Consider the following 16,638-nt stretch of genomic DNA (forward strand, 5'->3'; position numbering starts at 1 on the left):
ATAAGCCGTGAGTGGCAATGTAGGATGGGAAAAGCACCGCGGGGTGGTCAGCATGGGGAGATGAGGGAACATGCAGTGGCAATGTAGGATAGGTTTCTGAAAAACATTGCGGCCTGGTGTGCATTGTATGGGTGTGTAACATTACATTCACTAGTACGAGTGAGAAAAACATCACGGGGTGGTGTGAATCGGAGGGTCTGAATTAGGATAGGCAGTGAGTGGCAATGTAGGATGGAGAAAAGCACCGCGGGGTGGTCAGCATGGGGAGGTCAGGGAACATGCAATGGCAATGGAGGATAGGATTCTGAAAAACACCGCGGGGTGGTGTGCATTGTATGGGTGTGTAACATTACATTCACTAGTAGGAGTGGAAAAACATCACAGGGTGGTGCGCATTGAATGGGTGTGTAACATTACATTCACTAGTAGGAGTGAGAAAAACATCAAGGGGTGGTGTGAATCGGAGGGTCTGAATTAGGATAGGCAGTGAGTGGCAATGTAGGATGGAGAAAAGCTCCGCGTGGTGGTCAGCATGGGGAGGTCAGGGAACATGCAGAGGCAATGTAGTATAGGTTTCTGAAAAACGTCCCTGGGTGGTGCGCATTGTATGGGTGTGTAACATTACATTCACTAGTAGGAGTGAGAAAATCATCACGGGGTGGTGTGAATCAGAGGGTCTGAATTAGGATAGGCAGTGAGTGGCAATGTAGGATGGAGAAAAGCACCGCGGGGTGGTCAGCATGGGGAGGTCAGAAAATATGCAGTGGCAATGTAGGATAGGTTTCTGAAAAACATCGCCGGGTGGTGCGCAATGTATGGCTGTGTAATATTATATTCACTAGTAGGAGTCAGAAAAACATCACGGGGTGGTGTGAATCGGAGGGTCTGAATTAGGATAGGCAGTGAGTGGCAATGTAGGATGGGGAAAAGCACCGCGGAGTGGTCAGCATAGGGAGGTCAGGGAACATGCAGTGGCATTGTAGGATAGGTTTATGAAAAACATCGCGGGTTGGTGCGCATTGTATGGGTGTGTAACATTACATTCACTAGTAGGAGTGAGAAAAACGTTACGGGGTGGTATGAATCAGAGGGTCTGAAGTAGGATAGGCTGCGAGTGGCAATGTAGGATGGAGAAAAGCACCGCGGGATGGTCAGAATGGGGAGGTCAGGGAACATGCAATGGCAATGTAGCATAGGATTCCGAAAAACACCGCGGGGTAGTGTGCATTGTATGGGTGTGTAACATTACATTCACTAGTAGGAGTGGAAAAACATCACAGGGTGGTGCGCATTGAATGGGTGTGTAACATTACATTCAATAGTAGGAGTGAAAAAAACATCACGGGGTGGTGTGAATCGGATGGTCTTAATTAGGATAAACAGTGAGTGGCAATGTAGGATGGAGAAAAGCACCGCGGGGTGGTCAGCATGGGGAGGTGAGGGAACATGCAGTGGCAATGTAGGATAGGTTTCTGAAAAACATCGCGGGGTGGTGCTCATTTTATGGGTGTGTAACATTACATTCACTAGTAGGAGTGAGAAAAACATCACAGGGTGGTGCCCAATGAATGGGTGTGTAACATTACATTCTCTAGTAGGAGTGAGAAAAACATCAAGGGGTGGTGTGAATCGGAGGTTCTGAATTAGGATAGGCCGTGAGTGGCAATGTAGGATGGAGAAAAGCACCGCGGGGTGGTCAGCATGGGGAGGTCAGTGAACATGCAGTGGCAATGTAGGATAGGTTTCTGAAAAACATCGAGGGGTGGTGCGCATTGTATGGGTGTGTAACATTACATTCACTAGTAGGAGTGAGAAAAGCATCACGGGTGGTGTGAATCGGAGTGTCTGAATTAGGATAAGCAGTGAGTGGCAATGTGGGATGGAGAAAAGCACCGTGGGGTGGTCAGCATGGGGAGGTCAGGGAACATGCAGTGGCAATGTAGGATAGGTTTCTAAAAAACATCTGGGGGTGGTGCGCATTGTATGGGTGTGTAACATTATATTCAATAGTAGGAGTGAGAAAAACATCACGGGGTGGTGTGAATCGGAGGGTCTGAATTAGGATAGGCAGTGAGTGGCCATGTAGGATGGAGAAAAGCACCGCTAGGTGGTCAGCATGGGGAGGTCAGGGAACATGCAGTGGCAATGTAGTATAGGTTTCTGAAAAACGTCGCTGGGTGGTGCGCATTGTATGGGTGTGTAACATTACATTCACTAGTAGGAGTGAGAAAATCATCACGGGGTGGTGTGAATCAGAGGGTCTGAATTAGGATAGGCAGTGAGTGGCAATGTGGGATGGAGAAAAGCACCGTGGGGTGGTCAGCATGGGGAGGTCAGGGAACATGCAGTGGCAATGTAGGATAGGTTTCTAAAAAACATCTGGGGGTGGTGCGCATTGTATGGGAGTGTAACATTACATTCACTAGTAGGAGTGAGAAAAACATCACGGGGTGGTGTGAATCAGAGGGTCTGAATTAGGATAGGCAGTGAGTGGCAATGTAGGATGGAGAAAAGCACCGCGGGGTGGTCAGCATAGGGAGGTCAGGGAACATGCAGTGGCAATGTAGGATAGGTTTCTGAAAAACATCGCGGTGTGAGGCGGCTTGTATGGGTGTGTAACATTACATTCACTAGTAGGAGTGAGAAAAACATCACGGGGTGGTGTGAATCGGAGAGGCTGAATTAGGATAGGCAGTGAGTGGCAATGTAGGATGGGGAAAAGCACCGCGGGGTGGTCAGCATAGGGAGGTCAGGGAACATGCAGTGGCATTGTAGGATAGGTTTCTGAAAAACATCGCGGGTTGGTGCGCATTGTATGGGTGTGTAACATTACATTCACTAGTAGGAGTGAGAAAAACGTCACGGGGTGGTGTGAATCGGAGGGTCTGAATTAGGATAGGCAGTGAGTTGGAATGTAGGATGGAGAAAAGCACCGCGGTGTGGTCAGCATGGGGAGGTCAGGGAACATGCAGTAGGAATGTAGGATAAGTTTCTGAAAAACATCGCGTTGTGGTGTGCATTTTATGGGTGTGTAACATTACATTCACTAGTAGGAGTGAGAAAAACATCACAGGGTGGTGCCCATTGAATGGGTGTGTAACATTACATTCACTAGTAGGAGTGAGAAAAACATCACGGGGTGGTGTGAATCGGAGAGTTTGAATTAGGAAAGGCAGTGAGTGGCAATGTATGATGGAGAAAAGCACCGAGGGGTGGTCAGCATGGGGAGGTCAGGGAACATGCAGTGGCAAAGTAGGATAGGTTTCTGAAAAACATCGAGGTGTGGTGCGCATTGTATGGGTGTGTAACCTTACTTTCACTAGTAGGAGTGAGAAAAACATCACGGGGTGGTGCGCATTGTATGGGTGTGTAACATTACATTCACTAGTACGAGTGAGAAAAACATCACGGGGTGGCGTGAATCGGAGGCTCTGAATTAGTATAAGCCGTGAGTGGCAATGTAGGATGGGAAAAGCACCGCGGGGTGGTCAGCATGGGGAGATCAGGGAACATGCAGTGGCAATGTAGGATAGGTTTCTGAAAAACATTGCGGCCTGGTGTGCATTGTATGGGTGTGTAACATTACATTCACTAGTACGAGTGAGAAAAACATCACGGGGTGGTGTGAATCGGAGGGTCTGAATTAGGATAGGCAGTGAGTGGCAATGTAGGATGGAGAAAAGCACCGCGGGGTGGTCAGCATGGGGAGGTCAGGGAACATGCAATGGCAATGGAGGATAGGATTCTGAAAAACACCGCGGGGTGGTGTGCATTGTATGGGTGTGTAACATTACATTCACTAGTAGGAGTGGAAAAACATCACAGGGTGGTGCGCATTGAATGGGTGTGTAACATTACATTCACTAGTAGGAGTGAGAAAAACATCAAGGGGTGGTGTGAATCGGAGGGTCTGAATTAGGATAGGCAGTGAGTGGCAATGTAGGATGGAGAAAAGCTCCGCGTGGTGGTCAGCATGGGGAGGTCAGGGAACATGCAGAGGCAATGTAGTATAGGTTTCTGAAAAACGTCCCTGGGTGGTGCGCATTGTATGGGTGTGTAACATTACATTCACTAGTAGGAGTGAGAAAATCATCACGGGGTTGTGTGAATCAGAGGGTCTGAATTAGGATAGGCAGTGAGTGGCAATGTAGGATGGAGAAAAGCACCGCGGGGTGGTCAGCATGGGGAGGTCAGAAAATATGCAGTGGCAATGTAGGATAGGTTTCTGAAAAACATCGCCGGGTGGTGCGCAATGTATGGCTGTGTAATATTATATTCACTAGTAGGAGTGAGAAAAACATCACGGGGTGGTGTGAATCGGAGGGTCTGAATTAGGATAGGCAGTGAGTGGCAATGTAGGATGGGGAAAAGCACCGCGGAGTGGTCAGCATAGGGAGGTCAGGGAACATGCAGTGGCATTGTAGGATAGGTTTATGAAAAACATCGCGGGTTGGTGCGCATTGTATGGGTGTGTAACATTACATTCACTAGTAGGAGTGAGAAAAACGTCACGGGGTGGTATGAATCAGAGGGTCTGAAGTAGGATAGGCTGCGAGTGGCAATGTAGGATGGAGAAAAGCACCGCGGGATGGTCAGCATGGGGAGGTCAGGGAACATGAAATGGCAATGTAGCATAGGATTCCGAAAAACACCGCGGGGTGGTGTGCATTGTATGGGTGTGTAACATTACATTCACTAGTAGGAGTGGAAAAACATCACAGGGTGGTGCGCATTGAATGGGTGTGTAACATTACATTCAATAGTAGGAGTGAAAAAAACATCACGGGGTGGTGTGAATCGGATGGTCTTAATTAGGATAGACAGTGAGTGGCAATGTAGGATGGAGAAAAGCACCGCGGGGTGGTCAGCATGGGGAGGTGAGGGAACATGCAGTGGCAATGTAGGATAGGTTTCTGAAAAACATCGCGGGGTGGTGCTCATTTTATGGGTGTGTAACATTACATTCACTAGTAGGAGTGAGAAAAACATCACAGGGTGGTGCCCAATGAATGGGTGTGTAACATTACATTCTCTAGTAGGAGTGAGAAAAACATCAAGGGGTGGTGTGAATTGGAGGTTCTGAATTAGGATAGGCCGTGAGTGGCAATGTAGGATGGAGAAAAGCACCGCGGGGTGGTCAGCATGGGGAGGTCAGTGAACATGCAGTGGCAATGTAGGATATGTTTCTGAAAAACATCGAGGGGTGGTGCGCATTGTATGGGTGTGTAACATTACATTCACTAGTAGAAGTGAGAAAAACATCACGGGGTGGTGTGAATCGGAGTGTCTGAATTAGGATAAGCAGTGAGTGGCAATGTAGGATGGAGAAAAGCTCCGCGTGGTGGTAAGCATGGGGAGGTCAGGGAACATGCAGTGGCAATGTAAGATAGGTTTCTGAAAAACATCGCGGAGTGGTGCGCATTGTATGTGTGTGTAACATTACATTCACTAGTAGGAGTGAGAAAAACATCACGGGGTGGTGTGAATCGGAGTGTCTGAATTAGGATAGGCAGTGAGTAGCAATGTAGGATGGAGAAAAGCTCCGCGTGGTGGTCAGCATGGGGAGGTCAGGGAACATGCAGAGGCAATGTAGTATAGGTTTCTGAAAAACGTCCCTGGGTGCTGCGCATTGTATGGGTGTGTAACATTACATTCACTAGTAGGAGTGAGAAAATCATCACGGGGTTGTGTGAATCAGAGGGTCTGAATTAGGATAGGCAGTGAGTGGCAATGTAGGATGGAGAAAAGCACCGCGGGGTGGTTAGCATGGGGAGGTCAGAAAATATGCAGTGGCAATGTAGGATAGGTTTCTGAAAAACATCGCCGGGTGGTGCGCAATGTATGGCTGTGTAATATTATATTCACTAGTAGGAGTGAGAAAAACATCACGGGGTGGTGTGAATCGGAGGGTCTGAATTAGGATAGGCAGTGAGTGGCAATGTAGGATGGGGAAAAGCACCGCGGAGTGGTCAGCATAGGGAGGTCAGGGAACATGCAGTGGCATTGTAGGATAGGTTTATGAAAAACATCACGGGTTGGTGCGCATTGTATGGGTGTGTAACATTTCATTCACTAGTAGGAGTGAGAAAAACGTCACGGGGTGGTATGAATCAGAGGGTCTGAAGTAGGATAGGCTGCGAGTGGCAATGTAGGATGGAGAAAAGCACCGCGGGATGGTCAGCATGGCGAGGTCAGGGAACATGAAATGGCAATGTAGCATAGGATTCCGAAAAACACCGCGGGGTGGTGTGCATTGTATGGGTGTGTAACATTACATTCACTAGTAGGAGTGGAAAAACATCACAGGGTGGTGCGCATTGAATGGGTGTGTAACATTACATTCAATAGTAGGAGTGAAAAAAACATCACGGGGTGGTGTGAATCGGATGGTCTTAATTAGGATAGACAGTGAGTGGCAATGTAGGATGGAGAAAAGCACCGCGGGGTGGTCAGCATGGGGAGGTGAGGGAACATGCAGTGGCAATGTAGGATAGGTTTCTGAAAAACATCGCGGGGTGGTGCTCATTTTATGGGTGTGTAACATTACATTCACTAGTAGGAGTGAGAAAAACATCACAGGGTGGTGCCCAATGAATGGGTGTGTAACATTACATTCTCTAGTAGGAGTGAGAAAAACATCAAGGGGTGGTGTGAATTGGAGGTTCTGAATTAGGATAGGCCGTGAGTGGCAATGTAGGATGGAGAAAAGCACCGCGGGGTGGTCAGCATGGGGAGGTCAGTGAACATGCAGTGGCAATGTAGGATATGTTTCTGAAAAACATCGAGGGGTGGTGCGCATTGTATGGGTGTGTAACATTACATTCACTAGTAGGAGTGAGAAAAACATCACGGGGTGGTGTGAATCGGAGTGTCTGAATTAGGATAAGCAGTGAGTGGCAATGTAGGATGGAGAAAAGCTCCGCGTGGTGGTAAGCATGGGGAGGTCAGGGAACATGCAGTGGCAATGTAAGATAGGTTTCTGAAAAACATCGCGGAGTGGTGCGCATTGTATGTGTGTGTAACATTACATTCACTAGTAGGAGTGAGAAAAACATCACGGGGTGGTGTGAATCGGAGTGTCTGAATTAGGATAGGCAGTGAGTGGCAATGTAGGATGGAGAAAAGCTCCGCGTGGTGGTCAGCATGTGGAGGTCAGGGAACATGCAGTGGCAATGTAGGATAGGTTTCTGAAAAACATCGCGGGGTGGTGCTCATTTTATTGGTGTGTAACATTACATTCACTAGTAGGAGTGAGAAAATCATCACGGGGTGGTGTGAATCAGAGGGTCTGAATTAGGATAGGCAGTGAGTGGCAATGTGGGATGGAGAAAAGCACCGTGGGGTGGTCAGCATGGGGAGGTCAGGGAACATGCAGTGGCAATGTAGGATAGGTTTCTAAAAAACATCTGGGGGTGGTGCGCATTGTATGGGTGTGTAACATTATATTCAATAGTAGGAGTGAGAAAAACATCACGGGGTGGTGTGAATCGGAGGGTCTGAATTAGGATAGGCAGTGAGTGGCCATGTAGGATGGAGAAAAGCACCGCGAGGTGGTCAGCATGGGGAGGTCAGGGAACATGCAGTGGCAATGTAGTATAGGTTTCTGAAAAACGTCGCTGGGTGGTGCGCATTGTATGGGTGTGTAACATTACATTCACTAGTAGGAGTGAGAAAAACATCACGGGTTGGTGCGCATTGTATGGGTGTGTAACTTTACATTCACTAGTACGAGTGAGAAAAACATCACGGGGTGGCGTGAATCGGAGGCTCTGAATTAGTATAAGCCGTGAGTGGCAATGTAGGATGGGAAAAGCACCGCGGGGTGGTCAGCATGGGGAGATGAGGGAACATGCAGTGGCAATGTAGGATAGGTTTCTGAAAAACATTGCGGCCTGGTGTGCATTGTATGGGTGTGTAACATTACATTCACTAGTACGAGTGAGAAAAACATCACGGGGTGGTGTGAATCGGAGGGTCTGAATTAGGACAGGCAGTGAGTGGCAATGTAGGATGGAGAAAAGCACCGCGGGGTGGTCAGCATGGGGAGGTCAGGGAACATGCAATGGCAATGGAGGATAGGATTCTGAAAAACACCGCGGGGTGGTGTGCATTGTATGGGTGTGTAACATTACATTCACTAGTAGGAGTGGAAAAACATCACAGGGTGGTGCGCATTGAATGGGTGTGTAACATTACATTCACTAGTAGGAGTGAGAAAAACATCAAGGGGTGGTGTGAATCGGAGGGTCTGAATTAGGATAGGCAGTGAGTGGCAATGTAGGATGGAGAAAAGCTCCGCGTGGTGGTCAGCATGGGGAGGTCAGGGAACATGCAGAGGCAATGTAGTATAGGTTTCTGAAAAACGTCCCTGGGTGGTGCGCATTGTATGGGTGTGTAACATTACATTCATTAGTAGGAGTGAGAAAATCATCACGGGGTGGTGTGAATCAGAGGGTCTGAATTAGGATAGGCAGTGAGTGGCAATGTAGGATGGAGAAAAGCACCGCGGGGTGGTCAGCATGGGGAGGTCAGAAAATATGCAGTGGCAATGTAGGATAGGTTTCTGAAAAACATCGCCGGGTGGTGCGCAATGTATGGCTGTGTAATATTATATTCACTAGTAGGAGTCAGAAAAACATCACGGGGTGGTGTGAATCGGAGGGTCTGAATTAGGATAGGCAGTGAGTGGCAATGTAGGATGGGGAAAAGCACCGCGGAGTGGTCAGCATAGGGAGGTCAGGGAACATGCAGTGGCATTGTAGGATAGGTTTATGAAAAACATCGCGGGTTGGTGCGCATTGTATGGGTGTGTAACATTACATTCACTAGTAGGAGTGAGAAAAACGTTACGGGGTGGTATGAATCAGAGGGTCTGAAGTAGGATAGGCTGCGAGTGGCAATGTAGGATGGAGAAAAGCACCGCGGGATGGTCAGAATGGGGAGGTCAGGGAACATGCAATGGCAATGTAGCATAGGATTCCGAAAAACACCGCGGGGTAGTGTGCATTGTATGGGTGTGTAACATTACATTCACTAGTAGGAGTGGAAAAACATCACAGGGTGGTGCGCATTGAATGGGTGTGTAACATTACATTCAATAGTAGGAGTGAAAAAAACATCACGGGGTGGTGTGAATCGGATGGTCTTAATTAGGATAAACAGTGAGTGGCAATGTAGGATGGAGAAAAGCACCGCGGGGTGGTCAGCATGGGGAGGTGAGGGAACATGCAGTGGCAATGTAGGATAGGTTTCTGAAAAACATCGCGGGGTGGTGCTCATTTTATGGGTGTGTAACATTACATTCACTAGTAGGAGTGAGAAAAACATCACAGGGTGGTGCCCAATGAATGGGTGTGTAACATTACATTCTCTAGTAGGAGTGAGAAAAACATCAAGGGGTGGTGTGAATCGGAGGTTCTGAATTAGGATAGGCCGTGAGTGGCAATGTAGGATGGAGAAAAGCACCGCGGGGTGGTCAGCATGGGGAGGTCAGTGAACATGCAGTGGCAATGTAGGATAGGTTTCTGAAAAACATCGAGGGGTGGTGCGCATTGTATGGGTGTGTAACATTACATTCACTAGTAGGAGTGAGAAAAACATCACGGGTGGTGTGAATCGGAGTGTCTGAATTAGGATAAGCAGTGAGTGGCAATGTGGGATGGAGAAAAGCACCGTGGGGTGGTCAGCATGGGGAGGTCAGGGAACATGCAGTGGCAATGTAGGATAGGTTTCTAAAAAACATCTGGGGGTGGTGCGCATTGTATGGGTGTGTAACATTATATTCAATAGTAGGAGTGAGAAAAACATCACGGGGTGGTGTGAATCGGAGGGTCTGAATTAGGATAGGCAGTGAGTGGCCATGTAGGATGGAGAAAAGCACCGCTAGGTGGTCAGCATGGGGAGGTCAGGGAACATGCAGTGGCAATGTAGTATAGGTTTCTGAAAAACGTCGCTGGGTGGTGCGCATTGTATGGGTGTGTAACATTACATTCACTAGTAGGAGTGAGAAAATCATCACGGGGTGGTGTGAATCAGAGGGTCTGAATTAGGATAGGCAGTGAGTGGCAATGTGGGATGGAGAAAAGCACCGTGGGGTGGTCAGCATGGGGAGGTCAGGGAACATGCAGTGGCAATGTAGGATAGGTTTCTAAAAAACATCTGGGGGTGGTGTGCATTGTATGGGTGTGTAACATTACATTCACTAGTACGAGTGAGAAAAACATCACGGGGTGGTGTGAATCGGAGGGTCTGAATTAGGATAGGCAGTGAGTGGCAATGTAGGATGGAGAAAAGCACCGCGGGGTGGTCAGCATGGGGAGGTCAGGGAACATGCAATGGCAATGGAGGATAGGATTCTGAAAAACACCGCGGGGTGGTGTGCATTGTATGGGTGTGTAACATTACATTCACTAGTAGGAGTGGAAAAACATCACAGGGTGGTGCGCATTGAATGGGTGTGTAACATTACATTCACTAGTAGGAGTGAGAAAAACATCAAGGGGTGGTGTGAATCGGAGGGTCTGAATTAGGATAGGCAGTGAGTGGCAATGTAGGATGGAGAAAAGCTCCGCGTGGTGGTCAGCATGGGGAGGTCAGGGAACATGCAGAGGCAATGTAGTATAGGTTTCTGAAAAACGTCCCTGGGTGGTGCGCATTGTATGGGTGTGTAACATTACATTCACTAGTAGGAGTGAGAAAATCATCACGGGGTGGTGTGAATCAGAGGGTCTGAATTAGGATAGGCAGTGAGTGGCAATGTAGGATGGAGAAAAGCACCGCGGGGTGGTCAGCATGGGGAGGTCAGAAAATATGCAGTGGCAATGTAGGATAGGTTTCTGAAAAACATCGCCGGGTGGTGCGCAATGTATGGCTGTGTAATATTATATTCACTAGTAGGAGTCAGAAAAACATCACGGGGTGGTGTGAATCGGAGGGTCTGAATTAGGATAGGCAGTGAGTGGCAATGTAGGATGGGGAAAAGCACCGCGGAGTGGTCAGCATAGGGAGGTCAGGGAACATGCAGTGGCATTGTAGGATAGGTTTATGAAAAACATCGCGGGTTGGTGCGCATTGTATGGGTGTGTAACATTACATTCACTAGTAGGAGTGAGAAAAACGTTACGGGGTGGTATGAATCAGAGGGTCTGAAGTAGGATAGGCTGCGAGTGGCAATGTAGGATGGAGAAAAGCACCGCGGGATGGTCAGAATGGGGAGGTCAGGGAACATGCAATGGCAATGTAGCATAGGATTCCGAAAAACACCGCGGGGTAGTGTGCATTGTATGGGTGTGTAACATTACATTCACTAGTAGGAGTGGAAAAACATCACAGGGTGGTGCGCATTGAATGGGTGTGTAACATTACATTCAATAGTAGGAGTGAAAAAAACATCACGGGGTGGTGTGAATCGGATGGTCTTAATTAGGATAAACAGTGAGTGGCAATGTAGGATGGAGAAAAGCACCGCGGGGTGGTCAGCATGGGGAGGTGAGGGAACATGCAGTGGCAATGTAGGATAGGTTTCTGAAAAACATCGCGGGGTGGTGCTCATTTTATGGGTGTGTAACATTACATTCACTAGTAGGAGTGAGAAAAACATCACAGGGTGGTGCCCAATGAATGGGTGTGTAACATTACATTCTCTAGTAGGAGTGAGAAAAACATCAAGGGGTGGTGTGAATCGGAGGTTCTGAATTAGGATAGGCCGTGAGTGGCAATGTAGGATGGAGAAAAGCACCGCGGGGTGGTCAGCATGGGGAGGTCAGTGAACATGCAGTGGCAATGTAGGATAGGTTTCTGAAAAACATCGAGGGGTGGTGCGCATTGTATGGGTGTGTAACATTACATTCACTAGTAGGAGTGAGAAAAACATCACGGGTGGTGTGAATCGGAGTGTCTGAATTAGGATAAGCAGTGAGTGGCAATGTGGGATGGAGAAAAGCACCGTGGGGTGGTCAGCATGGGGAGGTCAGGGAACATGCAGTGGCAATGTAGGATAGGTTTCTAAAAAACATCTGGGGGTGGTGCGCATTGTATGGGTGTGTAACATTATATTCAATAGTAGGAGTGAGAAAAACATCACGGGGTGGTGTGAATCGGAGGGTCTGAATTAGGATAGGCAGTGAGTGGCCATGTAGGATGGAGAAAAGCACCGCTAGGTGGTCAGCATGGGGAGGTCAGGGAACATGCAGTGGCAATGTAGTATAGGTTTCTGAAAAACGTCGCTGGGTGGTGCGCATTGTATGGGTGTGTAACATTACATTCACTAGTAGGAGTGAGAAAATCATCACGGGGTGGTGTGAATCAGAGGGTCTGAATTAGGATAGGCAGTGAGTGGCAATGTGGGATGGAGAAAAGCACCGTGGGGTGGTCAGCATGGGGAGGTCAGGGAACATGCAGTGGCAATGTAGGATAGGTTTCTAAAAAACATCTGGGGGTGGTGCGCATTGTATGGGAGTGTAACATTACATTCACTAGTAGGAGTGAGAAAAACATCACGGGGTGGTGTGAATCAGAGGGTCTGAATTAGGATAGGCAGTGAGTGGCAATGTAGGATGGAGAAAAGCACCGCGGGGTGGTCAGCATAGGGAGGTCAGGGAACATGCAGTGGCAATGTAGGATAGGTTTCTGAAAAACATCGCGGTGTGAGGCGGCTTGTATGGGTGTGTAACATTACATTCACTAGTAGGAGTGAGAAAAACATCACGGGGTGGTGTGAATCGGAGAGGCTGAATTAGGATAGGCAGTGAGTGGCAATGTAGGATGGGGAAAAGCACCGCGGGGTGGTCAGCATAGGGAGGTCAGGGAACATGCAGTGGCATTGTAGGATAGGTTTCTGAAAAACATAGCGGGGTGGTGCGCATTGTATGGGTGTGTAACATGACATTCACTAGTAGGAGTGAGAAAAACATCACGGGGTGGTGCGCATTGTATGGGTGTGAAACATTACATTCACTAGTAGGAGTGAGAAAAACATCACGGGGTGGTGTGAATCTGAGGGCCTGAATTAGGATAGGCAGTGAGTGGCAATGTAGGATGGAGAAAAGCACCGCGGGGTGGTCAGCATAGGGAGGTCAGGGAACATGCAGTGGCAATGTAGGATAGGTTTCTGAAAAACATCGCGGTGTGAGGCGGCTTGTATGGGTGTGTAACATTACATTCACTAGTAGGAGTGAGAAAAACATCACGGGGTGGTGTGAATCGGAGGGTCTGAATTAGGATACGCAGTGAGTGGCAATGTACGATGGAGAAAAGCACCGTGGGGTGGTCAGCAAGTGGAGGTCAGGGAACATGCAGTGGCAATGTAGGATAGGTTTCTGAAAAACATCGCGGGTTGGTGCGCATTGTATGGGTGTGTAACATTACATTCACTAGTAGGAGTGAGAAAAACGTCACGGGGTGGTGTGAATCGGAGGGTCTGAATTAGGATAGGCAGTGAGTTGGAATGTAGGATGGAGAAAAGCACCGCGGTGTGGTCAGCATGGGGAGGTCAGGGAACATGCAGTAGGAATGTAGGATAAGTTTCTGAAAAACATCGCGTTGTGGTGTGCATTTTATGGGTGTGTAACATTACATTCACTAGTAGGAGTGAGAAAAACATCACAGGGTGGTGCCCATTGAATGGGTGTGTAACATTACATTCACTAGTAGGAGTGAGAAAAACATCACGGGGTGGTGTGAATCGGAGAGTTTGAATTAGGAAAGGCAGTGAGTGGCAATGTATGATGGAGAAAAGCACCGAGGGGTGGTCAGCATGGGGAGGTCAGGGAACATGCAGTGGCAAAGTAGGATAGGTTTCTGAAAAACATCGAGGTGTGGTGCGCATTGTATGGGTGTGTAACCTTACTTTCACTAGTAGGAGTGAGAAAAACATCACGGGGTGGTGCGCATTGTATGGGTGTGTAACATTACATTCACTAGTACGAGTGAGAAAAACATCACGGGGTGGCGTGAATCGGAGGCTCTGAATTAGTATAAGCCGTGAGTGGCAATGTAGGATGGGAAAAGCACCGCGGGGTGGTCAGCATGGGGAGATCAGGGAACATGCAGTGGCAATGTAGGATAGGTTTCTGAAAAACATTGCGGCCTGGTGTGCATTGTATGGGTGTGTAACATTACATTCACTAGTACGAGTGAGAAAAACATCACGGGGTGGTGTGAATCGGAGGGTCTGAATTAGGATAGGCAGTGAGTGGCAATGTAGGATGGAGAAAAGCACCGCGGGGTGGTCAGCATGGGGAGGTCAGGGAACATGCAATGGCAATGGAGGATAGGATTCTGAAAAACACCGCGGGGTGGTGTGCATTGTATGGGTGTGTAACATTACATTCACTAGTAGGAGTGGAAAAACATCACAGGGTGGTGCGCATTGAATGGGTGTGTAACATTACATTCACTAGTAGGAGTGAGAAAAACATCAAGGGGTGGTGTGAATCGGAGGGTCTGAATTAGGATAGGCAGTGAGTGGCAATGTAGGATGGAGAAAAGCTCCGCGTGGTGGTCAGCATGGGGAGGTCAGGGAACATGCAGAGGCAATGTAGTATAGGTTTCTGAAAAACGTCCCTGGGTGGTGCGCATTGTATGGGTGTGTAACATTACATTCACTAGTAGGAGTGAGAAAATCATCACGGGGTTGTGTGAATCAGAGGGTCTGAATTAGGATAGGCAGTGAGTGGCAATGTAGGATGGAGAAAAGCACCGCGGGGTGGTCAGCATGGGGAGGTCAGAAAATATGCAGTGGCAATGTAGGATAGGTTTCTGAAAAACATCGCCGGGTGGTGCGCAATGTATGGCTGTGTAATATTATATTCACTAGTAGGAGTGAGAAAAACATCACGGGGTGGTGTGAATCGGAGGGTCTGAATTAGGATAGGCAGTGAGTGGCAATGTAGGATGGGGAAAAGCACCGCGGAGTGGTCAGCATAGGGAGGTCAGGGAACATGCAGTGGCATTGTAGGATAGGTTTATGAAAAACATCGCGGGTTGGTGCGCATTGTATGGGTGTGTAACATTACATTCACTAGTAGGAGTGAGAAAAACGTCACGGGGTGGTATGAATCAGAGGGTCTGAAGTAGGATAGGCTGCGAGTGGCAATGTAGGATGGAGAAAAGCACCGCGGGATGGTCAGCATGGGGAGGTCAGGGAACATGAAATGGCAATGTAGCATAGGATTCCGAAAAACACCGCGGGGTGGTGTGCATTGTATGGGTGTGTAACATTACATTCACTAGTAGGAGTGGAAAAACATCACAGGGTGGTGCGCATTGAATGGGTGTGTAACATTACATTCAATAGTAGGAGTGAAAAAAACATCACGGGGTGGTGTGAATCGGATGGTCTTAATTAGGATAGACAGTGAGTGGCAATGTAGGATGGAGAAAAGCACCGCGGGGTGGTCAGCATGGGGAGGTGAGGGAACATGCAGTGGCAATGTAGGATAGGTTTCTGAAAAACATCGCGGGGTGGTGCTCATTTTATGGGTGTGTAACATTACATTCACTAGTAGGAGTGAGAAAAACATCACAGGGTGGTGCCCAATGAATGGGTGTGTAACATTACATTCTCTAGTAGGAGTGAGAAAAACATCAAGGGGTGGTGTGAATTGGAGGTTCTGAATTAGGATAGGCCGTGAGTGGCAATGTAGGATGGAGAAAAGCACCGCGGGGTGGTCAGCATGGGGAGGTCAGTGAACATGCAGTGGCAATGTAGGATATGTTTCTGAAAAACATCGAGGGGTGGTGCGCATTGTATGGGTGTGTAACATTACATTCACTAGTAGAAGTGAGAAAAACATCACGGGGTGGTGTGAATCGGAGTGTCTGAATTAGGATAAGCAGTGAGTGGCAATGTAGGATGGAGAAAAGCTCCGCGTGGTGGTAAGCATGGGGAGGTCAGGGAACATGCAGTGGCAATGTAAGATAGGTTTCTGAAAAACATCGCGGAGTGGTGCGCATTGTATGTGTGTGTAACATTACATTCACTAGTAGGAGTGAGAAAAACATCACGGGGTGGTGTGAATCGGAGTGTCTGAATTAGGATAGGCAGTGAGTAGCAATGTAGGATGGAGAAAAGCTCCGCGTGGTGGTCAGCATGGGGAGGTCAGGGAACATGCAGAGGCAATGTAGTATAGGTTTCTGAAAAACGTCCCTGGGTGCTGCGCATTGTATGGGTGTGTAACATTACATTCACTAGTAGGAGTGAGAAAATCATCACGGGGTTGTGTGAATCAGAGGGTCTGAATTAGGATAGGCAGTGAGTGGCAATGTAGGATGGAGAAAAGCACCGCGGGGTGGTTAGCATGGGGAGGTCAGAAAATATGCAGTGGCAATGTAGGATAGGTTTCTGAAAAACATCGCCGGGTGGTGCGCAATGTATGGCTGTGTAATATTATATTCACTAGTAGGAGTGAGAAAAACATCACGGGGTGGTGTGAATCAGAGGGTCTGAATTAGGATAGGCAGTGAGTGGCAATGTGGGATGGAGAAAAGCACCGTGGGGTGGTCAGCATGGGGAGGTCAGGGAACATGCAGTGGCAATGTAGGATAGGTTTCTAAAAAACATCTGGGGGTGGTGCGCATTGTATGGGTGTGTAACATTATATTCAATAGTAGGAGTGAGAAAAACATCACGGGGTGGTG

Source organism: Cavia porcellus, unplaced genomic scaffold (genome assembly GCF_034190915.1).
Source record: "Cavia porcellus strain 051 isolate PalLab524CR breed Dunkin Hartley unplaced genomic scaffold, mCavPor4.1 scaffold_16, whole genome shotgun sequence".
NCBI lineage: Eukaryota > Metazoa > Chordata > Mammalia > Rodentia > Caviidae > Cavia > Cavia porcellus.